At 42.0% G+C, this 27,579-nt stretch overlaps 1 pseudogene; it reads left to right on the top strand.

Annotated features, from left to right (window-relative positions):
- The first annotated feature begins 3,362 nt into the window (after positions 1-3,362).
- The window catches only part of LOC133825210 (serine carboxypeptidase-like 45), a 93,648-nt pseudogene continuing 69,431 nt past the window's right edge, over positions 3,363-27,579 (top strand).

Below are 27,579 nucleotides of genomic sequence, written 5' to 3'. Positions count from 1 at the left end.
TTGATCTTGTATTAATAAATATGCCAACACATCTACCATCTCTTCTTCTTCATTCTCTTCAACCTCATCGGCCGAGTTATAAAAAGACTCCACATGATAAAACCAACTGTGTACGATGGTTGGATGCCATTTACAAATAAATGGATCTTAATTTTTTGTGAAATATGAAATTTAGCATTGAGACACTTCTTACAAGGGCATCGAGTAACTCTAGAAGAATTAAGGTGAGCTTCAGTGACTCCAACAAATTCATCCACACCTCTCCAAAATATGCGGATCATTTTTTGCAGTTATCCAACTCCGATCGTTTGATATGGTTTTCTATAAAACAATTAATCAAAGATAAAAAACTAGAAAAGTGTGTATGTGTCCTAATCCACCTTGTCACTCCATCACTATCAAGGTCACAATCCTAAGAAGTAATTGGACAGAGTTTCCTCTGTTTCTATAAAATTTCTCAATTTTACTAGTACCTATCAATTCAACAAACAACAAGCACAACAAGTAATAAATTTTCTCCTTATATCTCCTCAGCAGACAAACAAGCCTAGAACCTACTTCACTAAAACACACAAGTTATCAATTTTTAGTTATCACCGCAGCACACAATATTTAATCTCATAACCTACTTCACTATGGATGAATATTTAAGAAATTTAAACTCTTCTAAGAGTTGAATAATATTATTAAACAAAGAATAATATTCATATTCTTATTTCTAAATTCAAATAAGATTGAGAAATTGATAAACAAAAAATATATATATTTCTTAAGACTTTATTATAAACCTAATCTATCTCATGTTATTAATTTACCTATTCATACTACTAACATATTAATTTCAATTCAACACAATAATTAAAATAAATTATCCATATAAAAATACATTTTTTCACAAATGAAATTTGTGAATGCTCTAAATCCAATGCAAACTTTGTTTCTTTTTATGAAAAACAAATCTGAAAAAAAAAATTAATACTAATACAAACAAACAAATTTAAATGTAATCTAATCAAATTTAAACAAAAACAAAGAAATAAATTAAACCACAAATTCAATTCTAACCACAATCTCCTCTTTCACAAATAAAAAATAAATTATAGAAAAACCTAATCTATAAATATTATTAACTTAATCTTTCAATATATCATCCTAATCTATCAATATATCACATTTAACAAAATAAAATAATCTATATTGATTTTTAACAAAAAATAACAAACTATATTGATATTTAACAAATATTATAAAAAAAATATAATACCTAAGGGTCGGGGCGGAGAGTGGCGGCAGCAAGGTCGAAGAAAACTCAACAATGGTGAGGAAACAAACCCCAAAAATGTAGCCCCAAACATTTTTCTGCAAAAAGTAACTTGTTAGAGAGATATAATAGCAAATAGAAAACAATAAAGATAGATTTACAGGAAGAAAAACCCAAAAATACCATAAAAATTGACATACTCGTGCAGGGAGGTGGAGGTTTTTCGCACAGTGGAGAGATAAGGAGAAAAAAGAAGAGAGGAGGAAGTAAGGGGCTCAGGTTAGGGATTTATTCCGAGTGACTTTTGCCGGCACAAAAGCTAAATACACGCCGGCAAAAGTCATCACTTAAACCCTAATTGAAAACGTTGCGTTTTATATGGCGACTTACTTTTACCCACACAACACATTGTGCTGGTAAAACTTTTCCCACCAACTTTTTTGGCTCCAATTTTAGCACGCAGGAAATTTCCCACCAAAACATTTGATGGCGCAAATATGCGCTGACAAAGGCTTGATTTCTCACCAAAAGTTTGGCACGTACAGGAGGGAAATTTCTCCAACTTTTTCCGATGCGTTAGTGAAACACCGCCGGCAAAAGATATCTTTACCGACGTAAAATAGCACAAGCAAAAGGTTCATAAGAGGCAATATTGGTGGACACTTTTTCCAACGCTAAAATATAAAAAGTGCCAATGAAAGACATGTTTACCGGCGTGTAACTATAAAAGCCCCAGCAGAAGTTGTATTTCTTATAGTGTTTACTTCATTGGTATTAACAACAAAGGGATTTTGTTGCTGCTTATTTGACCATTTTATCTGGAAAAACAAATGTTGTTAGCAATCATCAAGCACACAGTGGAAAAATGTAACTATTTTTAGGACCTTGTATGATACACAAGACTGGTTACTTCTCAATTCTCCCATGTTTGATTGACTTCATTTTTTTTATTCTCTGATGATTTGATCTACATTTTACTTCATTGGTATTAACAATAAAGGGATTTGGTTGATGCTCATTTGACCATTTTATCTTGATAGACAAATGTTGTTAGCAATCATCAAGCACACAGTGGGAAACGTAACTATTTTAAGGACCTTGTATGATACAGAAGACGAGTTACTTCTCAATTCTCTCATGATTTGAGCTGCATTTTACTTCATTCGTATTAACAACAAAGGGATTTGGTTGCTGCTCATTTTGACCATGTTATCTTAAGAGACAAACGTTGTTAGCAATCATCAAGCACACGGTGGAAAACGTAACTATTTTAAGGACTTTGTATGATACACAACATTGGTTATTTCTCAATGTTTTGTTATTTTACAATTTCATCTGTAAGCTATTATGCTAAAGAAAATATTTTAAACTCTAATAGCCAAGCACAATTGTTATAATTGCTTTTATATTTGTCACATATAAATGCTTACTTATTTATAACCTATTGGTCTATAGCCTTATAAATTAATAAGCTCCACTTCAATAATAAGTTTTTAAAAATATTTGGTGATCGAATGTTGGTAAATACTCCAGACGATATTCACATTATCATACCATGCATGACTCCAACCATTTCTCACTATAATTTTGAATAAATAATTTGCAACTTAATTTGGCATTGGATTTTTTTTTTTGGTAATATGCAGTAGTAGCATCATGTATTGATTCTCTCATTGAGTTTCTCATATATATGTAAATATATATTATCAAAAGATTTTTGTTGTACTTGTAAATAAGTGATTCAATATGTAAAGTCCAGGGTGAAAGTTCACATACTTTTCGACCATTATATAGAGGTCTATATATTTATTGTGTGCTCATAAAATAATTCTCCAGTCAGTTTATATCACACACCCTTTTACTCTTAGTATTCGTTTGTTAGCAATTTCTTGGAAGGGGGGGAGTTTTATTAAAATTCAAAACAGATAACACCTGTACTCATTTCATTGCCTGGATTAATTAATTAATTAACTAATTAATCATCTAGCACAGAACATACCCAAACCGGTAGACTCCATTGCGATATATAAGAATACAAATCACCAAACTCAGCACTGTCTCACACGAAAAAAAAAAAGCCCGCTAAAACACGAAAGTTAAAATGTCGTTTAATCCTCATATTGATCAATGTGTTAGTGTAGCCAAAGCAATGATTTACATGATAGTATTGGTGACTGCCAATTCCTTTCCTTTATCTGACAAAATAGTGAAATTACCTGGCCAACCACAAGTTAGGTTTCAACAATTCTCAGGCTACATCACCACAGATGAAAAGCAAGATAAAGCTATGTTTTACTATTTTGTGGAAGCACAAAACGACCCTCAATCTAAGCCCCTTGTTTTATGGCTTGAAGGAGGTACCTATAATTCTTACTCTAATATTATATAACTATATTTATACTTTGTTCTATCTGTAACATTTCCTATTAAACGAACTTTTTTTCAACGCTGTTAATAAATCACAGAGTTACAATTTGTTCTTAAAAAAAAAAAAAAGTAGATTTTTTTCCTTTTTCCTGTTTCTTTTGGGTATACAGTTTTGTTAACTACTTTCGATGGTAGTATTGAAACATACTATTGGGTAATACAGGTCATGAAGAGGTTGCTTCTTTTTAGAAAAAAAAGTAATGATTAGAAGTGAGAAAATGTCACTATTTTAAAATTTGTGTTTTTAAATTTTTTAAACATAAAAATTGAAATATTATTTTTATTTTTGTTTTTTTATTTTAAAAAAATAAAAATATGTTTCGTAATTATTTTTGTTTTTTGTTTTAAAAATAAAAAATAATAAATGTATTGGATGACTTTTTTTGTTTAAAAATATAAAATAAGGTGTTGATTTGAAGAAGAGAATGAAAAAAAATATTCGAAAACGATTTTAAAAAATTTTGAAAGTGAAAAAAAATTATTTTTAAAATTTAATAAATTTTAATTAAATTTTTTTAAAAATAATAAATAAAAATAGAGTTACCAAACACTGTTTTATATTTAATTATAAATTTTTAATTAATTAAATAAAATACTACTTTTTTAAGTATTACAAAACAACACCTTAGGTTGTGTTTGGTAAAAATTTTGTTTTTGAATTTTTTAAACACAAAAAAGAAAATAAAATTTTATTTTTGTTTCTTTATTTTTAAAAAATGAAAATATGTTTGGCAACTATTTTTTGTTTTTGTTTGTAAAAACAAAAAATAATAAACGTGTTTGATAACTTTTATTTTTATTTTTTGTTTAACAATATAAGGTGTTGATTTGAAGAAGAGAAGAAAAAAAATGAAAACTGTTTAAAAAAAATTTGAAAGTGAAATTTTGTTTTCAAAATTTAATAAATTTTAATTAAAATTTAAAAAAATAATAAATAAAAATAGAGTTATCAAACACATTTTATGTTTAATTTTTAAATTTTTAATTAATTAAATAAAAAACTATTTTTTTAAGTATTACCAAACAACCCCTTAATTTGTCATAATTTTCAAAACTAAAATAATCTAATTGATCATATTATTGAAATGGTAAGGAAACTTGACAAAATGACCCACTTTTAAAATTTTCATTGTAAATATTCTTTTTTTATTTAATTTATCAATTTTTTGGTTTATATTATATTTTTTTTTATGTAATTATTACATGATTTGTCGACATATAAGGTTATATTAACTTAATTATAATACTTACGAATTGAAAACATCATATACTCTTAGTTTCTTGACAATTCAACAAATTTAGTTTGTAACATTACTACGTTTTCATAAATATATACATTTTTTAAACAACAACAACTAACTACGGGTAATATATCTGCAAATTAAAAATAAAGTAAAAGGTATTTATTAAGGTTGCGTTTGGTAAAATTTTTGTTTTTGAATTTTTTAAACACAAAATTGGAAATATAATTTTACTTTTGTTTCTTTAATTTTAAAAAATAAAAATATGTTTAGTAACTATTTTTGTTTTTAAAAACAAAAAATAATAAACGCGTTTGATAACTTTTATTTTTATTTTTTGTTTAACAATATAACGTGTTGATTTGAAGAAGAGAAGAAAAATAAATAAAAGTCAAAAATGGTTTAAAAAAAATTTGAAATTGAAAAAAATTCTATTTTCAAAATTTAATAAATTTTAATTAAAATTCAAAAAAATAATAAATAAAAATAGAATTACCAAACACATTTTATATTTAATTATCAAATTTTTAATTAATTAAATAAAAAATTATTTTTCTAAGTGTTACCAATGACCACCTAATGGAAAAGCGAAACACTAAAATTGATCAATATGTGCGAAATATATAAAAAATAAAGCAGTACTTTTTTTTAGGAAAAATAAAGCGCTAAATAAAACTTAAAACTATGATTAAATAATAATAATAATGTTATATAATATGAAAAAATTGAAAGATTTTAAATTAATTTAAATAATCAAAAATATAAAATCTAAAAACATTAACAATTTGATTCTCTTTTATTTACTGTTATCCAAAAAATTAGCATTGATGACATGGCAAGTGATCCCTGGACACGTGGCTGACACCTGGAAAAGTTCTGCTAGAGTATCGACCAGAAGACACATTAGAAGCAGCAAGCACCCTAGTCTCACCTGCGACCAGCCTGGTCGATAGTTTCGCATACAAAGCAACATTAATGAGAAGATCTTTGTAAATCCCGAATTTAACTCACACAATCTCCTGAGTATCTGTTTATTCAGGAAAGAATATCTGTAACGATCTTATGTAATCCCCCTTGAGCCTATAAATAAAGAAAGATAGCTCAATGAAGGGACTTTTGGCTTTTGAATCATTTGAGACTATAGTAATTCTCCTAGTGATATTGTATTGTTCTTGAGAGGTTAGTGAAACTCATTGAACCCTTGTTCTTTGATCACTCCTTTGGTTCTCATATCAATAACAGTCTAAGTGGACATAGGTTATTACCAGATCCTGGGGCCGAACCACTATAAAAATATCGTGTTGTTATTACTTTTTGTCATTACGTTTCTCTCTACACATTCATTCATATCAAGCATATTCTGACTCCGTGTCAGTTGGCCAAATCCTAGGTCAACATTCTGGTGCTTTCATTGAGAGCTTGATTTATCATTGCTGAGAAAACTAATGGCGAAAACTGGAAGGAAAGATGGACAGGCGGCCGCTGCCGCGTCATCAAATCCACCTCCTCCTCCCCCTGCAAGCGTGGCGAAGGATGAGTCACATCTGGACTTTGAGGAGGAAGAAATGGATGATGCAACGCTGAAGAGTACCCTGGGGGCGTTGCAGGAAGAGCTGGCTAGTCTGAAAGCCAGTCAAGAGACTGCTGCCGGAGTTGTAGCTCGGCAGCAGCAGGAGATTGAACGGCAACGCGCGGAACTAAGCGAAAGGCAGGCGGAGATGGACCGCCGCCAGAGCGAGGCCACGGCAGCCCTCAATGCGGCCTTGCAGCTGGCAAGGAATCAGGCCGCACCTGTTTCGCAACCTGACCAACCTGGCAATGGGCCACCTCAGAGAGGTCCTAATCCAAGCCCACCGATCCAGCCTTCAAGTCCACAAAGGCCCGAGCAGCCTTAAGCGCCCCATGACGACGTCCCGCTGGACCATGAGGCGCAGCCACCATCCCAGGCTGGTCGCGGCCATCCCCCGCAACAAAGGCAGAATAGGGCCGAGTATCAGCCTCGTAGTCCTAGACGCCGTAGGGGTGATGAGCCAAACCTACTGAACAGAGGTCAGTATCCCCCTGGTAACAGGAAGGACTCAGAGTTAGGCTCTACGGTCCGGGGTCCCCAACGGCAGGATGATGCACGGGGACACCACGACCAGCGCAGGCCACCCTCTAACGCTCGGGACGTTTCAGCCAGGAATGGAAATCGAGGGAAAAGTCGATCCCACCATAGCCAGTCAAGGTTCAGAGATGGCAATGGATATAATGAGGCTGACTCAGGCAAGGGGAACGCTGGCCGAAGGAATGAAGAAAGAGGTAAAGGCAGGAGCCAGGTACCTCAAGATGACCAACCCAATAGATGGGATGCTGGGGGGCAGCCCAAACAAAATAATGTCTTCAACCGGCTCAGAGGTAGCGAGCAGCGGAGAAGAGACGAGGATTTGTGTCACGTAATTAACGATCGCCACGAGCAGCATGGCGAGAACGTGCCCCCAGCGACAGAGGCCACAGCGATTCCTGCCGCTGTACAGGCCCAGATAGACGCCCTCAACCAGGCAATGCAACAGCTGGTCGGGGGAAGGACATCTTACATCGACCACGATAGGAGAAAAGGCACTCATTTCGTACAGAGGATAGCTAATGCCGAAACTCCAAGCAAGTTCAAAATTCCTACACTCCCAAACTTTGACGGGTATGGAGACCCAGTGTCTCATGTCAACAAGTTTGAAATTCAAATGGACATTCAGAAAGTGTCCGAAGATGCTCGGTGCAGGATCTTCCCTGCAACACTTTCTGAAGCTGCGCAGGAATGGTTTTTTAAGTTCCCTCCTACAAGCATAGTTTCCTGGGAAATGTTCGTAAGGGAGTTTTACCGACAGTTCTATGCAGGTCGTGTGCATCCAACCGAAGCAAACCAGCTGGTTGAAATTCGCCAGCAGGATGGGGAGTCAGTAAAGGAATACATCCAGCGCTTTATGCAAGCGGCGGCTGGAGCAAAAACGGTAGAGGACGAAGGCAAAATGATGGCCATTACCGCAGGGGTTAAACATCGTTCTCCCCTCTGGAAAAGTCTCTGAAAGGAAGGAGTGAGAACTACCCAAGAATTCTTAGACCGAGCTGATCGCTACATCAAGCTCGAAGAAGCCATTGCTGATGATGGAAGGCCCTCAAGCAAGGATAAGAAGGCTTCCGAACCCGCCAAAGCCGCCAATGGTTCCAAACCTAATGGCAACGGCAACAGCAATGGCAAGAATGGTGGAAAACGGCCGTATAACGAGCCTTCCACCTCCGACAACAAACGAGCCAAGGGTAATCGTTATGAACCTCGATTCACTAACTACACTACCCTCGTTGAGTCTCGGGGAGAGGTTTATCAGGCCACAAGTTCTAGTGTGCCTTACAAAAAACCTGGCCCCATTCGGAAGGATATTTCGAAGAGAGACACTACCAAGTTCTGTCATTATCATAACGACTACGGACATGACACCAATGAATGCAACCAGTTGAAAGACGAAATCGAGTTCCTTATTATACAAGGACACTTGAGAAGATACGTACGGGCCTCGGGAAATTCCCAACGAGAAGCTCCGGGTGGCAATGAGCAAGCACCCACGCGCCAACGCTCGCCACCCTTACAGCCTACCCCCGTGACTGGAACACTCTTAACCATCTGTGGAGGCCCACACCTCGCGGGAAATAGCGGAAAGGCCAGGGAACGATATGCTCGGACTCTGCGCCATGACCAGGACATCGAAATGATGACTGTGGAGGACCGTGCATCAAAAAAGGCTCGGTCAGAGGAAGGTGAGATAACCTTCTCTGATGGCGACGCCCAACACGTCAGGTTCCCACATTCCGATCCGCTGGTCGTGGATATCCAGATGGGCAAGATGATGGTGAAAAGAGTACTGGTCGATACAGGAAGTTCAGTGAATATCCTGTATAAATCAACACTGGAACGCATGAAATTGTCCGTTAAGGACTTGGAGCCCTGCAACCAAACGATATACGGCTTCTCTGGAGAAGGACTTGCCCCCGCCGGATTCATCAAACTCCCAATAACGACGGGTACAGCGCCTGTAACAAGGACATTACTCGCCACTTTTGTAGTGGTCGATTGTCCCTCGGCGTACAATGCCGTTATTGGAAGGCCTATATTGGTTGATCTACGGGCCGTCATCTCTATGTGGCACTTGGCCATGAAGTTCCCAACAGACGCGGGGGTAGGACGCGTGTTGGGAAACCAGAGGGAAGCCAGGGAGTGCTACAATGCCTCAATCACAAAGGCGAAGAGTGGGACGTCGAAGAGCGCTACCTCAGATAGGTTGCAGATGGCAGTTGATACACAAGCCCAATCCGGTGATGAAGTCACCAAATAGGGTGTTGCCCAAAGTGAGGATAGAGATTTGGATCCTCGCTTTGGGGATTTTGAAGAAAATGTTGGACCCGTCGAGGACCTGGAGGAGGTCCAACTCGACAAAGAAGACCCGACCAGAGTCGTAAAGGTTGGGAAAAACTTAGAGCCTACCACGAAGAACGCACTGGTGGAATTTTTGCGAAAGAACGAGGAGGTTTTCGCCTGGTCATATAAAGACATGGCTGGGATAGATCCCGCAGTTATCAGCCATGTCCTGAATATAGACAAGACCTTTCCACCCGTGCAACAAAAGAGAAGGCTGCTCGATAAAGATAGATCAAGAGCCTTAAAAGAAGAAGTCGAAAAACTAAAGGAGAATGGGTTCATCAGGGTGGCATTTTATCCATCGTGGGTCTCAAATCCAGTGCTGGTTCCCAAGCCTAACGGCAAATGGCGAATCTGCGTGGATTTTACGGACCTCAATAAAGCCTGCCCGAAAGACTGCTTCCCACTCCCAAGAATCGACCAGCTGGTCAATGCAACTGCAGGGCACGAGATCCTCTCGTTCATGGATGCATATTCAGGCTACAACCAGATTAGCATGCACCCCCCTGACGAGGATCACACCAGCTTTCGGACCGATACGGGCTTATACTGTTACAAAGTAATGCCCTTCCGACTGAAAAACGCAGGTGCGACTTACCAACGGCTAGTCAACCACATGTTTAAGGAGCTAATCGGAGTAAACATGGAGATATACGTGGACGACATGCTGGTAAAGTCTAAGAAGGCAGAAGGACATGTGAGTGATTTACAAGAGTGCTTTAGTGTGTTGAACAAATACCAGATGAAGTTAAATCCCCTCAAATGTTCCTTCGGAGTTGGATCAGGGAAGTTTTTGGGGTTCATTGTAAATTCAAGAGGAATCGAGGCCAACCCCGACAAGATAAAAGCCCTGATCGACATGAAATCGCCAGAAAGGATCAAAGATGTACAAAGTCTAACCAGAAGAATCGCAGCCCTAAGTAGATTCATTTCGAAATCAACAGACAAGTGTGTCCCTTTTTTCAATCTACTTAGAGAAAATAAGAAGTTTGAATGGACAGGAGACTGCGAGCAAGCATTCCAGGCCTTGAAAGCCCATATGGCACAGCCTCCCATCTTATCAAAGCCAATTGAAGGAGAAACTTTGTTTATTTACCTGGCGATTACTGAAGTTACTACTAGCGCGGTACTAGTGCGAGAGGAGGAAGGCGTACAAAAGGCAATCTACTATATCAGCAAGAGGCTGATCGGGGCAGAATTGAGATATCCACCAATCGAGAGGTTAGCATATTGCTTAATCCTGGCCTCTAGGAAACTACGCCCATACTTTCAAGCCCATCCTATTATAGTTCTAACTGACCAGCCCCTTCGGCAAGTCCTCCAAAAACCAGAAGCGGCTGGACGATTATTAAAATGGGCAGTCGAACTAGGGCAGTTCGATATAACCTATTCACCGCGAGCAGCAGTCAAGGGACAAGTCTTGGCCGACCTTATTGCAGAGTTCACCGAACTCCCAGACAGCGAACAGTGCGAACAGCCTAAAGCGCCTGAGCCTCAAGACAAAGCTCCTTCGTGGAAGTTATTCACGGATGGTTCATCCAACAAAGCCCACGCTGGAGCGGGAGTGATATTGATAACGCCGGAAGGGCATCGATTTCACTGCGCCATCAAATTCGACTTCACCGCGTCAAATAATGAAGCGGAATACAAAGCACTCCTCGCTGGGTTGAGAATGGCGAAGGGTATGAGCATAAAAACGCTTGATATCTACAGTGATTCACAGCTGGTAGTGAATCAGGTCCTAGGAGAATATCAAGCGCGAGGCTTGAAAATGGTGGCCTACTTAAATAAAACAAAAGACCTGCTAGCCCAATTCACTAAATACACCCTCCAGCAAATCCCGCGAGATCAGAATTCAAACGCAGATGCCTTAGCCAAACTCGCAAGCGCGAAGGATGCTGACACTCTGAACATTGTGCCAGTAGAAAGACTGAGTAAGCCAAGCATGCAAGCGGCCGAATCCAGTATGGGGATTCGAATGGAAGATACATGGATGGCACCTTATTTGGAGTATCTGACAAATGGTACGCTACCAATAGATAGAAACAAAGCCAGAACTCTACAAAGGCGAGCCGCTAGGTACATACTGGTCGATGGTGTTATGTACCGAAGAGGATATTCAATGCCACTACTCAGGTGCGTTACACCAGACAAGGCTAAGGAACTCATGAAAGAGGTGCATGAAGGCTTCTGCGGGGATCACGTTGGGGGGCAGAGTTTGGCAAAGAAGATCCTAAGGCAAGGCTACTTCTGGCCAACTATGAACGAGGATTCGATGGAGTTTGTACGAAGATGCGATAAATGTCAAAGGTTCTCCAAGATTCCACGAGCAGCTCCAAATGAATTGAAACAGATGCAAAGTCTGTGGCCTTTTGCAGTATGGGGAATAGATTTGATTGGATCCCTGCCTACAGGGAAAGGCGGAGTAAAGTACGCAGTCGTGGCAGTCGATTACTTCACCAAATGGGCCGAAGCTGAACCGCTCGCTACCATCACGACCAAGAAAGTCCTTGACTTTGTTATCAAAAACATTGTCTGTCGATATGGTTTGCCTAGAAAGATAGTTTCAGACAACGGAACCCAATTTGATAGCGACTTATTCACCGATTTCTGCGAAAGACATGGAGTCATTAAAAGCTTTTCTTCAGTTGCACACCCCCAGGTGAATGGGCAGGTCGAAGCCGTGAAAAAAACCCTTAAAGACACCTTGAAGAAGAGGCTTGAAGAAGCTAAGGGAGCGTGGCCAGAGAAATTGCCTGAAGTCCTCTGGTCGTATAGAACGTCTCACCGAACAGCGACAAGACATACCCCATTTTCCCTAGCCTATGGATATGAGGCAATGTTGCCTGTCGAATTAGATCCCCCCTCACATCGACGTCTAACGTACGACCAGGACCAGAACAGCCAACTAATGATGGAATCCCTAGACTCGATTGACGAGATACGGGAGAAGGCCCAACTCTGAGTTGCTGCATACCAACGAAAATTCGCCCGGTACTTTAACTCCAAAGTTAAAGAAAGAAAATTCAACGTCGGAGACTTAGTGCTACGACGAGTTTTCTTAAATACCCGCGACCCAACTGCTGGAGTGCTCGGACCTAATTGGGAAGGACCTTACCAGATTGAAGAAGTCCTTCATCCGGGCACCTACAAACTTGCACACTTAAACGGTGATCTCGTTCCGCGTTATTGGAACGGAGAACACCTGCGCAAGTATTATCAGTGAACAATCCTTTTTAAAGGACTAGCTTGTATTAATTCTTTCTTTTTACAAGTTTAGCAAAGAGGGTTAGCCACGCTATATGGCTAATCGCTCGTATATGTAAGATTCTATTTCAGGATCACTCGTAAAGACATGTTTAGTCCATTTTTAATACGAGATTATAAGGGACTGTGCGCAGCCAGTCATTCTTGCCAACCTTTGTGAATTTATATTTACAAGTATTTGTTCATTATGTGTGTTGTTTTGCTGTATTACAAGTATTATTTTTCACCCGAACAGGAATGTTCGAACAGGTCATGGTCAAGGCAAGTGACCAAGGACCTAAAGCTCCTCGATCACTTGGGGGGCATATAAGGCACATCAGTAGCAAAGCATACCATGAGGTATGTAAACACATGAACAAAATGAGTGAAAGCATGCTAAGGTACTTAGAGTATTTTTCAAAATTTATATTTTGTTAAATCATGCCAAAGTACTATGCTAAGTTCGGTCATACGGACAAATGTTATAATAAATGAAAATGTTATAGCATCATGCAATCTTTTACACCGCAAGCATCACTGCTTGGATGTAATTGTTCAAGTTGAAGAAAAAGATTTACTGCCCGTGCAGCAAAGTTTAAAATAAAAATACTGTCTTTACATCACAACCCGTGGGTAGTGTAATCAAAAAGAAAGAAAAAATAATGGAAAAGCTCAAGAGGCATTTGGGGCTGGAGGGTCATTAGCGGCATTCTGGTTGACAACATCCTCAACAGCCCCTTCTTCTTCTTCAGCACCAGCCAGGCTTGGGGAAGCAGGGATCCTCACTCTTTCCTCCTCTTCAGCCAGTTGGGCAGTGCAGCGAGCCAGCTCGGCAGCCCTAACATCCTCTGAAAGATAGCTGAAGTCGGCTCCCTGATTGTGTTTCCAGAAGTTGTAGAAACATCGAAGCGTTGTCCTCTTATACCTTTCCAGATTTTTGGAGTTTTCGAGCTCTAGCTACTTTACTTTGCCCTCAAGAGTGGCGATGGCCTCGTCCTTGGGCTTAAGCACCTCTTCCAATCTTCTGATTTCGTGAAGGTGGGTGCGGCTGGCATCTTGATAGTCCTGCCTCGACTTTATCACAGCTTCCTTTATAGCTTCAGCCTCCGACAACTTTATCATCGCAGCGTCCCTCTGTTGAACCATCGCCTCCAACTCCTTGGCGTGCCTGGCCTCTGCAGCCGAAAGCTCCTCGGCTACCTTCACTTAGTACCCCTCAATGGCCTTTGCCCTAGCCTGCTCGATGGTGGCTTAGGTGCGGGTGCGGGTGCGAGCAGTGGTGGCGGACAGCAAAGCCTGAAGACAGAGGATAAGAGTTAGAACATGTGGCAAAGACTAAAAGACTAAGGCCAAAAGGATTAAAGAAGTACTTACGCTGGCTATTTCGTTCAAGGTCCTGTTCAGGATCAGGTCGACCGTCATATTTTCTGCCTCAACCATTGCATCCTTGACGCGGTCATTTTTCCTGATGAACGCAATGCGGTCTTTTGCTACTCGTACAGCACGGCTTGAGAGTTTGGCCCCAAGGGTCTCTTCCCGCCTGTCTTGTTCCCTGCTGAGCATAGCCGGAGGAGGGTTCTTTGGAGCCAGAGGAGGGATCTTTGGAACGGGAGGAGTCTCTTTCTCGGCAGGGGCCGGAGGATGAATGGAAGTTTGCCCAGCTGGCACGTCCCTGGGAGGGTCCTCTGTTCGACTTTTCTTGGCCGGTCTCTGGCTTGTTTCGCCAGTTTGTCTTCGCGACGACTTCCTTCAGAGCTGAGGAACTTCTTCTTCCTCTTCAGCATTGTATAGATCGAAGACGTTGGGAGCGGCCATATCTGCACACAAGAAAAAGCATGCAAAAGGGTAAAGATAAAAGCAGATGAAAATTCTTTATACAACAGAAAAGAGGTCACAAAGTGAATACCCGAGCTACAATTACTGGTTGGTATACTATTGACTCTATTAGTCACACACTCATTATCTGGCATGAAGAACTCTGGCCCTAAATTTGGAGTATATGTAAAGTTGCCCTCCCCGTCAAACAAATGACAGGGAATTGGCAAGCTACTTAAAAGCAAAATAATTTTACCGTTCTCATCAGAAGATTCCCCCAAGTCCACAACTGGCTCTTTGGCCTTTTGTTTCCCCTTGCCTTGGGGAGCAGAAGGCCTTTCTGCGGATGGATTGCCCGTGGGCTCCCTGATTGTAACCCCCGTTGGCCTCCTCCTCCGAGGAGACGCAGGAGGTTGCTGCTCGGGAACCCCCTCGGCAGTGGCATCGTCTACCATGGACCCTCTCGTTTCATGGTGAGGAGCCAGGAGGCCAGACAACCTCAAGTTTTCATCGGTAACCAGGGACTTGACGCTTTTTTCTGCATCTGTCATCCTGGCCAGTCTATTGGACCTCAACACCATGTCTGGTGTTGGGGTCGGACGTAACCATGGGCCTGAAAGACAGATTACAGTTTGAGAAAAATGAAAGGAGACACCTTGATTAAAAGTAACGACCAGTCAAAGGCAAGCACTTACCTCCTCGAGCGAAGGCTAGGTTGTTGCTGGTTATGTCCGGTGTAAGGAAGTACTCCTTACTGTATTGCCCCACATTCGATATATGCGTGGTGTCACTCAGGAACGTCCGGTTGGTCTCCTGGTGACAGAAGTGGAAGAAACCCGTTCCATATTGTTGCGGGTTGGATTTAAGGTCAAAAAGATAGTTGACCTCATGAGGGGTAGGTTCTGGCCATTTCTTGAGTTTATACAGGATATAGAGTGCGGCCAGCATTCTATATCCGTTTGGAGTAATTTGGAAGGGGGCGACACCGAAATAATTGGCCACCCCCTCATAAAAAGGATGTAGAGGAAGGTAAGCCCCCGCCTCTAAGTGATACCGAGACCAGGCACTGTATATGCCCCCAGGGAGGTTAGCCCTTTGGTCTACGGCAGGAATTGTAATGGAAACCCCTGTAAGAGGGTATTTCCTGAAGTAGTTAGCAACCATCTGAATGGTCACTGAGCTGGTCGGGGAAATACCACTCGACATCAGGCAGATTCTAATGGCGAGGGCGGGCCCTGGTTTGGATATTAGGGTCAGGAGCAAGATTTTCTCGACCACTGGTCGAGGGAGCCCTAGCCTGCGAATCAGGCTGGGTAGGAAGGTTTGGACTATTTTCAGACTCAGGTCTTTTCTTGCCTACGGATTTGGAACGGGCCATTTGAGGAGGAGAAGGACGAGGTCTAGTATAGGATTGTGAGAAGGGAATCTCGTGGACTCAGTCGGCCGGTTGTTCTTCGCCCTCGAGCAGCTGGGCGAGAAGATCGTCGTTGATGGGCCGTTCACCTCACCACAAATCTGGCATCAATGTCTGCAAACAGAAGAATGGGGAGGTGAGGATAAAGAATTTTTAAAGGCTTTTTAGAATAGCGCTGGACGAGTATAAAAAGCCAAGCTTTTATACAACAACATTCTAACAAAAAGCTAAGTATTCCATACGAACAGTTTGAAAGACGGATCAAAGGGTGAAAGCAAAAAGTTTTTTCAAGAAAGCTTTTTCAACTCCCCTTAGGGCGGGAAAAACCTATTTTCCAACTAGCGTAAAGATCGAATTTTTACTTCGATCTTACGTCCTAAAAATATGATCCTGACTATTAAACTAACTCGTAACCCTTTTTTGCCTACAAAACATTCTACTCACAAGCATCTCGAACCAGAAACAGATAAACTCAAACGGTCAACATACAGAAGCATGCACCACGAAAATTTGAAGCATAAGAATTCGAAAACTTACCAAGAAAATGATCGTGGAGATGGAAAAAGAGTCTTCGGAGATCAGGGAACTCTCGGTCTGAGTCTTGGGAATACAGAAGAAATGGTCTCCGGGGACGATTAAAGCTCTGGTTTTTAGGGTTTCTTGTGAAGACAATGGCGTGCGTAAAAAGAAAAGGAAGATTTCGAAGGTATTATATAAGTTTGTCTGTGGCATTAAAAAGGTGTAATCATCAGTTTCCCTTTTTCGAAGTATGGGGAAGTGAAATGGCCGTCGAATTATTTCTGGGGAACCGAAAAGACGTGATTAGACGGAAGTAGGTTACTTTTTCCAAGAACACACGAAGGGTTCTGACACGTAAGGCAGGGTTACCGAAGAGTCGTTCGTTCAAAAGTTTATTTATTGCTCGTGATAAATAAACTTGGGGGGCAAATGTTATCCAAAAAATTAGCATTGATGACGTGGCAAGTGATCCCTGGACACATGGCTGACACCTGGAAAAGTTCTGCTAGAGTATCGACCAGAAGACGCATTAGAAGCAGCAAGCACCCTAGTCTCACCTGCGACCAGTCTGGTCGATAGTTCCGCATACAAAGCAACATTAATGAGAAGATCTTTGTAAATCCCGAATTTAACTCACACAATCTCCTGAGTATCTGATTATTCAGGAAAGAATATCTGTAACGATCTTATGTAATCCCCCTTGAGCCTATAAATAGAGAAAGATAGCTCAAGGAAGGGACTTTTGGCTTTTGAATCATTTGAGACTATAGTAATTCTCCTAGTGATATTGTATTGTTCTTGAGAGGTTAGTGAAACTCATTGAACCCTTGTTCTTTGATCACTCCTTTGGTTCTCATATCAATAACAGTCTAAGTGGACGTAGGTTATTACCAGATCCTGGGGCCGAACCACTATAAAAATATCGTGTTGTTATTACGTTTTGTCATTATGTTTCTCTCTACACATTCATTCATATCAAGCATATTCTGACTCTGTGTCAGTTGGCCAAATCCTGGGTCAACATTTACTATTAAGATTTTAAAATTAATCAAAATAATTATTTATCATAATTTGTAATTATTTATAAATTATCTCTTCTATATATAAAGTGTGTAGAAATACTTGGTTTTAACAGTTTTTTTATTTTTTTTTTCTTAACTTTTACGGAATATTTTTATATTTAACAGAATATTATTATATTTAACGGTAGATTATAAACATCATTTAAACTTAAATAAAAAAATAATTAAACAAATTAAAATATGATATTTTTGAGATATTTTACAATAATAATTATTTAAAAATAATAAAACCATATATTTAATAACTTAAATTAAATTTAATTAAACTTAAACTTAATATTATATTAAACATATCATATATAATCTTTTGTTGTCACTGCTAAATTCAAAAACTAGAACAAACATAAACTTAAACAAAAACAAATAAATAAATTAATTAAAATATGATATTTTAAGGATATTTTATAATAATTTAAATAATTAAATCATATTTATTTAAAAATAATAAAGGCATACATATCATTTTTTTTCTCTTATAAAATTATGTGATAATTTATTTTTTATCAAGTGATTGAAGCTCTTTTTCTTCATCAAATTCACCAAAGGACATTGTGAGATACATTAGAAACTAAAAATAATTTATGCATGTATACTACTGTCTACAATATAACTTTTTATATTCTTACTTTATTTATATTATTAATTTCTTTTTAATTATTTTTGTCTGTGTTTTCACCCAAGGACACGTGATCATTCGAGTAGGACATGTGCATCTTTTGACGAGGCAACGCCCTGAGGATAAGTCCTCGGGAGGTCGGTTCTACAGTCGAAGATCATTCTCCTCGGATAGAGGGAGGACGTCGATATCTCTCCTGGGCCATGTCCCAAGAGCTATGAATGTCTTCCCAAGGCTATATCCCGAGGATGCTTAGTAGTCCACGGGTTTCCATGCCATCAACTATATTCCAAGCCAAGGATCTAGTCCTCGGGATCTAAAGGATAAGCCAGGTGTCAACCAATGCGGGTTAGCTGCCTCAGAGGAAGATCTGCCAACCTTTTTAGGGCGATCCTCCTACAGTGTTATCGATGGTACGACTCGACAATTCGCACTGCCACTATGCCGTAAGACATAGAAATACGAACAGCGTGCCCTGGCAGCACCAGGGGCATGTTTCTAATAAAGTGGTTATCTTTCTGCAGTGGCCCCGGAAATCTTGCTTGGGCCGTGGTCTCTATTCAATGCAGCCCTGTGCATTGAAGTGTATTATTCCCCAATAATGGGAAGAATGTGTATTAATTACTTATGATTAATATCAATAACCCCAGCCACTATAAATAGGGCTGGGGGTTTCCTTGTAAAAGGTTCGGTTTTTTAGAGAAAAAAACACCTTGTACTCAGAGCAATCTAAACGCTGCCTGAGAATACTCCATTAGAGCTTGCCCTCACAAGCTGCTAATCCTTTTAATACGAGAGACTCGTAGACTAGGGTTCTTTTATAACCTGAACCATGTAAAAGTCCTTGTGTTTCTGTTCATTTATTTCTTTAATCTCTCTTTTTAGAGTTGATTGAGAAAAAGGCAGTCAACATTTTGGTGCTTTTATTGAGAGCTTGAAAAAGCATTTGAAACACTCACAACCATGGTAATTACACGAAGAAATGTTACAGATGACGTGCTCCCTCATACCAGAGTTGAAGGAGGAGAACCAAGTAGGCAACCACCTCAGGATGTGCTTGAGATGATGGAGGACTACGACGAATACACTAAATATGATAGTGAGGATAATAGTGTCGACCAGGGGTATTATGAGGAAGAATACCCTCAACCCATGGATCCAGAAGAGACACCGGAGGTGGTGCTGCTCCGTGAGCAGGTGGCCACCTAGCAAAAAAATATTGATGCTCAAGAAGGTAACATCGCCGCCCTTTAGGAGATGGTACTTGCCATGAAGGCCACTCTTGCAGCCCAAGGGTTGCGAGTGGACGCCAATGACAATGTACCAACTAGGCATCCAATTGTCATGCCACCTGCGCACCCCGCTGGAGTGCCACCTCTCAATGCGGCTGGGGTGCCTCCCGAGCACCCAGCCGTACAGGAGCGAGATCCGCCAGCTGAGGTGCCCGTTAAGCATCTGATAGGAGTTGGATCCTCGATGCCACCACAGGACCATGGTAAGGGAAAGGCTGGCGATAATCCTGCTCCAAAGCAAAAGAAGGCTCGTCAAGAACCCAAAGGCCACCTGGTTCCTCAGCAGGCTAGCAAAGATAATGACACAGGGGCCTGAGGACACCGCCAAGTAGTCAGCGCCCATGGGGCTCGGGGCGTTCCGCCCCGACGTACCCATACAGATCGCACGAGGCATAGAGCTGGTGTCCCCTCGGGACCTAACTAACCCCGTTGGCATAACAGTCCAGGGACCTGCCCGAGGAACATCCCACAAAACCGAGAACGTGCCATCAATATTTTGGTAAATGAAAATGTCAAGTCCGATGGAGAGACCGAAATGGCTCGTCCAACAAATAACGATACCTTTCAGGGACAGGCTGACCTGCGAGACATCCTCAATGCCTGAAGGTACAATAAGGCAGGAAGACGCGAGCCAGTTGGGATAAGTCTGTTAGATCTCTGAGATAATCTCAACGCTCGGAGAATAAATAACCCGGCTCAGAGCATCAATTGGGATCGCGACCCGCTTCATACAAAATTGGAAATTCTAAAGCGAATAATGCTCAGGATGGCCAGGCGGCAAGGCCATGAGTCTGACTCTGAGGATGAAGAAGTGGAGCCATGTGCCCCTCATCTTGTTGAGGCCCTGCTACCTATGGGCTTTAAAATTCCATCCATACCATCCTATGATGGTGTTGGGATCCCACAGACCACCTATCTAAGTTCAATAGGTTAATATCGGTGCATTGTGTCTCCAACGATGCTAAGTGTCATGTGTTCCTGCTTACCCTGATGGGGGCAGCAGATGAATGGTTTAAAAATCTCTGACCAGTGTCCATTCAGTCATGGAACCAGTTATCGTCTGCCATTTGAAGACAATTCATAGGAGTTTGGAAGGTAAGCTTTGAGGTCAACGCTTTGGCCAACATAAAGCAAGGGCCCTTCGAGACCCTCAGGGCCTACATCAAGTCCTTTAAAGAAGAAGCGGTGAGAACAAAGAGGGTAGATGACAACCAACAGTTGATGGTGTTACAGGCAAGCATCCATGCAGGGTCCCTGCTTTGGGATAATCTCCAACAAAGGGGATGCAGACATCTTGACAACTTCATTCATCAAGCACAAGAATACATTAGCTGGGAGGACGCCAAGATTGGGGTATTCGGAGCGTCCACCCTCTTCCCCACATCGGCCACACTTGGCCCTGTGGCCTCGAGGATCAAATATTCCCCCTATGTTCCCATCCAAGAGGGCTCGGGAGGTGTCCAACCCAGCAAGAGTGCCACCCCTTCCGGTTACAGCGTCATGTCTACTCCTAGATTTGGTATGGCTCTAGCAGGATTCGGGGCAGCCCCCACTGGATACAACGCTTTTCAGCTGGCCTTCAGTGCTAGAGTTGTTACCCCATCCCAGCCTGCTGAATCCAGTTGAGCTCCCAACGGCACAAGGCACAGAGGGAAGGGCAAGGGCCGCAAACCCAGAGGAAGCGGAACCACACAACCTGAGCAAGGAGTCAAATCAGGCGAGGTACGTCTCGCAGTATTTTGAGTACACTGACTTGGTAGACTCCCGAGAGAACATCTTTGTGGCCACGTCATAGCACGTTCATTACAGGAAGTCGCAGCCCATCCGAAGAGACACGGATAGGCAGAACCCTGACAAATTTTGTTGTTTCCACAACGACATAGGGCACCACACCAACGAGTGTCGTCAACTCAAGGATGAGATTGAGAATCTTATCAATCTGGGACACCTCCATCAATAAGAAAATGGAGGAGCATGTCCGACAAAGCCTCTCATGGCTGGAGCGATGGTACCACCTGATACACCACTGGCCCCAGTAGCAGCTCTAGTAGCCCCCCAACATCCAGTGGCCCAAGGACCTGCTTCAGTAAACGGGCAGATAGGAACCATCTCACGAGTGCCTCACTTGGGGGGGGGGGGGAATTCTCGAGGCTCGCAGAATAAGTATTCATGGGCTTTGAATCATGAAGATGAGGTCATGGCTTTGGCCCAGCTGCCTGCCCAAATGCTACGAATGACTGACCGAGTCATAACATTCTTCGAAGACGACACTTGGAGAGTGCATTTCCTGCATCACGACCCGTTGGTGATTGAAATCCAAGTCTCCAAAAAAATGGTGTCGCGAATTCTAGTAGACAACGGGAGTTCGATGAATATCCTATTTAAGTCAGTCTTCGAGAAGATAGGGCTGACCATGACAGACTTATCTCCTTCCACCTCAACACTCTATGGATTCTCGGGAGAAGCCCTTATCCTGATGGGACAGCTAAAACTCCTTGTGATTCTTGGAGAGGTACGTCGCACAGCCTTCAAATATTGTACCTTTGTGGTGGTGGATTGTTCCTCGGCGTACAACGCCATCTTGGGACGACCTACACTTATGGAGTTTGGGGCCGTCACTTCCATTTGTCATCTGTGCATGAAGTTTCCCAAGGATGCAGGTATCAACACAGTCTGTGGTGACCAGAAAGAGGCAAGATAGTGTTACAATGTCTCCCTTAAGGCTCTAGTTATGATGGTGAGGGAGGAAGGCCCCGAGAAATTCGAGGCCTCAGAAGTACAAGCTGTCTAGGAGTCGGGGCCCGACAAATTAGACCCGAGGGTTCAAGAAGAGAGGTCCATTGAACCGATAGAGGAGGTGGAGGAGGTAGTTCTTGATACCTCCACCCCCAAAAGGAAGATAAAAGTTGGGAGAGGCTTAAAAACAGAAGTCTGAGTGGCATTGGCGGGCTTCCTCCGAAGAAACCAAGACGTGTTCCCGTGGTCACATTCTGACATGACTGGCATTGATTCGAATATCATATGCCATGCCTTGAATGTCGATCCTAGCTTTGCTCCTGTCTAGCAGAAACAACGATGTTTGATTCTAGGAAAGAGGCTCTCAAGGCCGAAGTGGAAAAGCTCCTCTCCAATGGGTTTGTCTGAGAAGCCCAATATCCCAGGTAGCTATCCAATCCTTTCCCCATGCCAAATCTGAATGGCACTTGGAGGACATGAATCGATTTCTTGGACCTTAACAAGGCTTATCCAAAGGACTGCTTTCTGCTTCCCAAGATAGATTAGATGGTCAATGCCACCTCTGGTTAGCAGTTGTTGTTGTTCATGGACGCATACTCGGGATATAACCAGATATCCATGCACGTCGCCGATCAAGAGCACACTAGCTTTCAAACCAACAAGGGTGTCTATTGTTACATCGTGATTTATTTCGGGTTGAAAAATGTTGGCGCCACCTACCAAAGGCTGGTTAACAAGATGTTCAAAGTCCAGTTGGGACGGAACATGGAGATCTATGTGGACGATATGTTGGTCAAGTCCAGGACCACTGCAAACCATGTGGGCGATCTAACTAAGGTCTTTACGGTGCTCAGCCGGTTTGGGATGAAGCTCAACCCCCAAAAATACACATTTGGGGTTGCCTCTAGCAAGTCCTAGGCTTCATCGTAAGTGCTCGGGGGATTGAGGCAAACCCTGAGAAGAACAAGGCTCTAATCATCTCCCTGGAAACATAAAGATGTTCAGAGCCTGATAGGAAGGATCGCAACTTTGAGCCATTTTGTTTGCAAGCCAACAGACAAGTGCATCCCTTTCTTCAATGTTCTCTAAGGGAGTCAGAGGTTTGAATGGACAGGAGAGTGCAAACAGATGTTCCAACAGCTCAAGGCACACATGGTGAACCCACCGATCCTATCCAAGACAATAGACAAAGAACGTCTCCTGCTCTGCATGGTTGTTTGGGAAGATGCCATCAATATCGCGTTGGTACGAGAAGAAAGTCGTGTTCAACACCCCGTCTATTATGTCAACAAAAGACTCCTTGGAGCATAGTCTAGATACCCATTGATTTAGAAGTTAACCTTTTTCTCAATGGTTTCCTCTCAGAAGCTAAGACCCTACTTCCAAGCGCATCCGTTTAAGGTCCTCACAAACCATCCCCTTCAACAAGTCCTTCAGAAACCTGAGCCATCGGAAAGGATCTTGAAATGGTCAATGGAGCTGAGTTAGTTTGACATCACCTATCATTTGAGAACTGCCATAAAAGGTCAGGTTCTCGCTGATTTCATTATCGAGTGCACCGGGAATCAAAAAAGTGTAGAGTACGCCCCAGTGGTCGAACCAGCATAGAAGTTGTTCGTGGATGGGTCTTCGAACGAAAATGGTGACAAGGCAGGACTTATTTTGGTTTCCCCCGAGGGTCATGGGGTGCATAGTGCCCTCCGCTTTGGCTTTAGTGTCTCTAATAACGAAGCAGAGTACGAAGCCTTGATCGTGGGGCTCCGCGTGGCACTGGAGCTCAAGGCCGAAGGACTCGAAATTTTTAGCGATTCCCAACTCATGGTGAACCGATTTCTCGGAGAGTACCAGGCCTGAGGGACAAAGATGGCATCATATTTGGCAAGGGTGTGAGAAATGATGCATAACTTCAGAAGATTCAGTATTCAGCAAGTACCACAGGAGCAAAATTCTAATGCGGACGCCCTGGCTAAACTGCCCACGACCAAAGATGTTGAATTACTCAATGTGGTCCCCATTAGCTATTTTGTGTCTCTGAGAATCTCGGCTCCAGACGAGGTGGAATCAGTACAACCCCAAGATGGGTGGATGAAGCCAATGGTCAAATACCTCGTCTCTAGGGAGTTGCCCCAAGATAAGAAGGTTGCTTGGAAGTTGTTGTACCAAGTACCAAGGTACATAATTATGGATGGTAGGCTTTACAGGCAAGGTTATACTTTGCCTTTGCTTCAGTGCATATCCAAGCAAGAGGTTGGGTTGATGCTACGAGAGGTACACGAAGGTTTTTGCGGAGATCGTGCTGAAGGGCAGAGCCTTTCCAATAAGATCTTAAGGCAAGGGTATTTTTGGGCCACTATGAATACAAACACGATGGATTACGTCAAGAAATGCGAAAAATGCTAGCACTTTGCCAATATCCCCCGAGCGCCTCCAAATGAGCTTACACAAATGACCAGCCCATGGCCTTCTGATGTCTGAGGCATCGACCTTATAGGGTCCTTGGCTATAAGGAAGGGAGGGGTGAAATATTCCATAGTGTCCGTCGACTTCTTCACGAAGTGGGTTGAGGTCGAGCCGCTCACAACAATCACCTCCAAAAAGGCTTTGGATTTCTTCGTTGAAAATATTGTTTCCCGGTATGGGCTTCCGAGGAAGATAGTCTCCGACAACGGATTGCAGTTCGACAGTGAAGTGCTCACGGACTTCTGTCAACGGCATGGTGTCATTAAGAGCTTCTCTTCCGTGGCCCATCCGCAGGACAATAGCCAAGTGGGAAGCAGTTAACAAGACACTCAAGTCCACTTAGAAGAAAAGGCTAGAGCAGGCAAAAGAAGCTTGGCCTGAGGAGTTTCCTAGAGCATTATGGAGCTACCGCACCATTGCCACAACATCCACCGGCCATTCTCCCTTCTCGATGGCCTATGGGTATGAGGCTATGCTCTCAGTTGAAGCAGCAATCTCCACGCACTGACGGGATACGTATGATCCGACCACGAATAATGCCTTACTTTGGGAGTCTCTGGACCTCGTGGAGGAGCTACGCGAAGTGTCTCAACTAGGAGTAGCATCCTACTAGCAGAAGGTGGCCAGATATTTTAACTCCAAAGTGAAAGATAGGAAGTTTGGGGTGACTTGGTGTTGCGAAGAGTCTTCTTAGCCACCCGAGACCCTGGTGCAGGAGTACTGGGACCCAACTGGGAGGGCCCATACCGATTCGAGAGCGTTGTATGTCCTGGAACATACAAATTAGGTCGACATAGTGGGAAGTTGATTCCTCACGCCTGGAATGTCGAGCATCTTCGTCGGTATTACGAGTAATATAAGTAGTAAAACATTGTCTATTTCTGTAATACCCTATTTGGCTTTCAGGCACATGTAATGGAAACCGTGTATGTAAAACACGGTAAGAAATTTGTTTGTTTTGCTTATATTCTATTAATGATGTGTAAGAGCACCCTGCTCTCCTGGACAAGTGACTGCAGACTAGTCTCTGATCACTTGGGGGGCATGGAGTTAGGTCAGCATTATGCCTTGCAAGGAACGACCTAGGAAACTAAACTTGTCAATTGTCAAGGAGTAAGCCTAGCATCGCCATCCTGATAATAGAAAGTCTTAGGAAACTAGAAAAGTCTAGCCTAGAAGGCAGCTTATTTCAGGCAGAACCAAGCTTAGCACATAGAAGCTAGATGACCTAAGTAGCACGAGAATAGCCTGAGGAGCTCTGACCTAGTCTCTTGGTCTTGAGATGCGAATGGAAGGTCGAGTACCCTATACTTGGCCTCGAGAAATCCATGACATGGGAAGCTTGGCTAGTCGACGAGCAAAGCGCCCCTAATGTCACTATATCCCACATTTAGAGAACCCAGTATAATGCAAATTTAAGAATTTAGGTTACCTCCCGAGGACATCGCGCGCCCGGAGAGTAATAACCAAGTCCTAATCTGTGCGATATGAATGGATACCCAGGAAGCCTACACATAGGCGCCTTGTTAACATCACCTCTTGAGGAGGTGTGAGATGGTATGGAAGTGATGAGATATGCATTCGAAGAGCAGACTTGAAAGCCCCGACCTCTCGAGTATTGCATACTTGGGGGGCAGGTTATTTCACATGCAAGAATCCCTGAAAGCCTGAATCTTTGGATTGCGGGGGCATAGGATGCCGAGTGAAGACTAATGGTAAATTTCCCATCAAAGTTACTTCTAGGACTATGGGTCTACAAGAGACTAAACAAGGGAACCACCTGCAAAATAGTTTGAGTTCTTGTTCTCCTTACATTCATGTTACGTTGAATTTATAGAACCAGGTGTTTAAAATGGTTTGAGTTCTTGTTCGCGTGACATTCGTGTTACGTTGAATTTATAGAACCAAATGTTTAAAATAGTTTGAGTTCTTATTGTAATACCCTAGCTACCCCAGAACCATTACAGTGAACAGTGAACTGGAAATTTGACCCGCTACCCGAGTCCTTTGGTTAAAAACGTGTTCTAAGTGTTATTAACAGGCTAAGGTGGAAAATCAGTAAAAAGGAAAGGATATGCTTTATTGAGTATATAAAACTATTAATGAGCTCATCAAAATGTTTACAAGTTATTTACAACTCAAAATGGACATTACTGTTTCAAATTTACAAACCCGCTGACCTAAGCGGCAAAAATAGGGTAAACCCCCTAGTTCCTCTGAGAACTCCTTGGCCGTGGTGGTCAAGCGGCTGCATGTGTACACATCACCACCTAAGCTCTCCACTCAGGGCTGGGTGAGCTTTTCTTTCCCTTTACTTGCACCACATAGCACCCATGAGCCAAAGCCCAGCAAGAAAACACAGTATTGTATATAAACATTATCAAATGATTATCATTATAATCATACAGAGCTTATAACTCTTAAACAGATGAGTGAATATCACTTGAGGTTCTAGTAAACCATACTGAGTGACTGACAAGCAAGTCACTAGTTTAAACAGAAGAGTGGTTGATGGGTAAGCCACTAGCCTTAAATAGATGAGAGACTGATGGGTAAGTCTCTAACTTAACAGATGAGTGACTGATGGGTAAGTCACACAAGCGCTTATAATATTCATCGAACTTGAGGTCGATCCAGCATTAGTGCTCTTTGAGTCATCCAATGCAGATATCGATTAGATCTAATATTTATTGACTTACATTGAACACGCTAAGGCCGTCCTGACTTATGAGTCAGCACTGTGTGACCCGTGCCCAGTATCACTGCCGAACCTGACTAATGAGTCACAGCTTCACAGTTGATACTGACAACTTTGCCAATTCTGACTAATGAGCCAGTACCATGCACAAGTGAGCAAGATTTGCTAAGCATTCAATAATCAATCCATGTCCACATTTATACAATCAACATGTCTCGTGAACAACCACGCATGTCACATTTGAGGTGCAGTTTTCTTACCTTTGGTTCGAGCGAGAATTAATGTAAGAACAACCTGTCTTTTTAACCCTTAGCGGATACCTAGT

Source organism: Humulus lupulus, chromosome 3, assembly GCF_963169125.1.
Source record: "Humulus lupulus chromosome 3, drHumLupu1.1, whole genome shotgun sequence".
NCBI lineage: Eukaryota > Viridiplantae > Streptophyta > Magnoliopsida > Rosales > Cannabaceae > Humulus > Humulus lupulus.
Note: the sequence above shows the minus strand (reverse complement) of the source record. Positions and strands in the feature narration are given on the sequence as shown.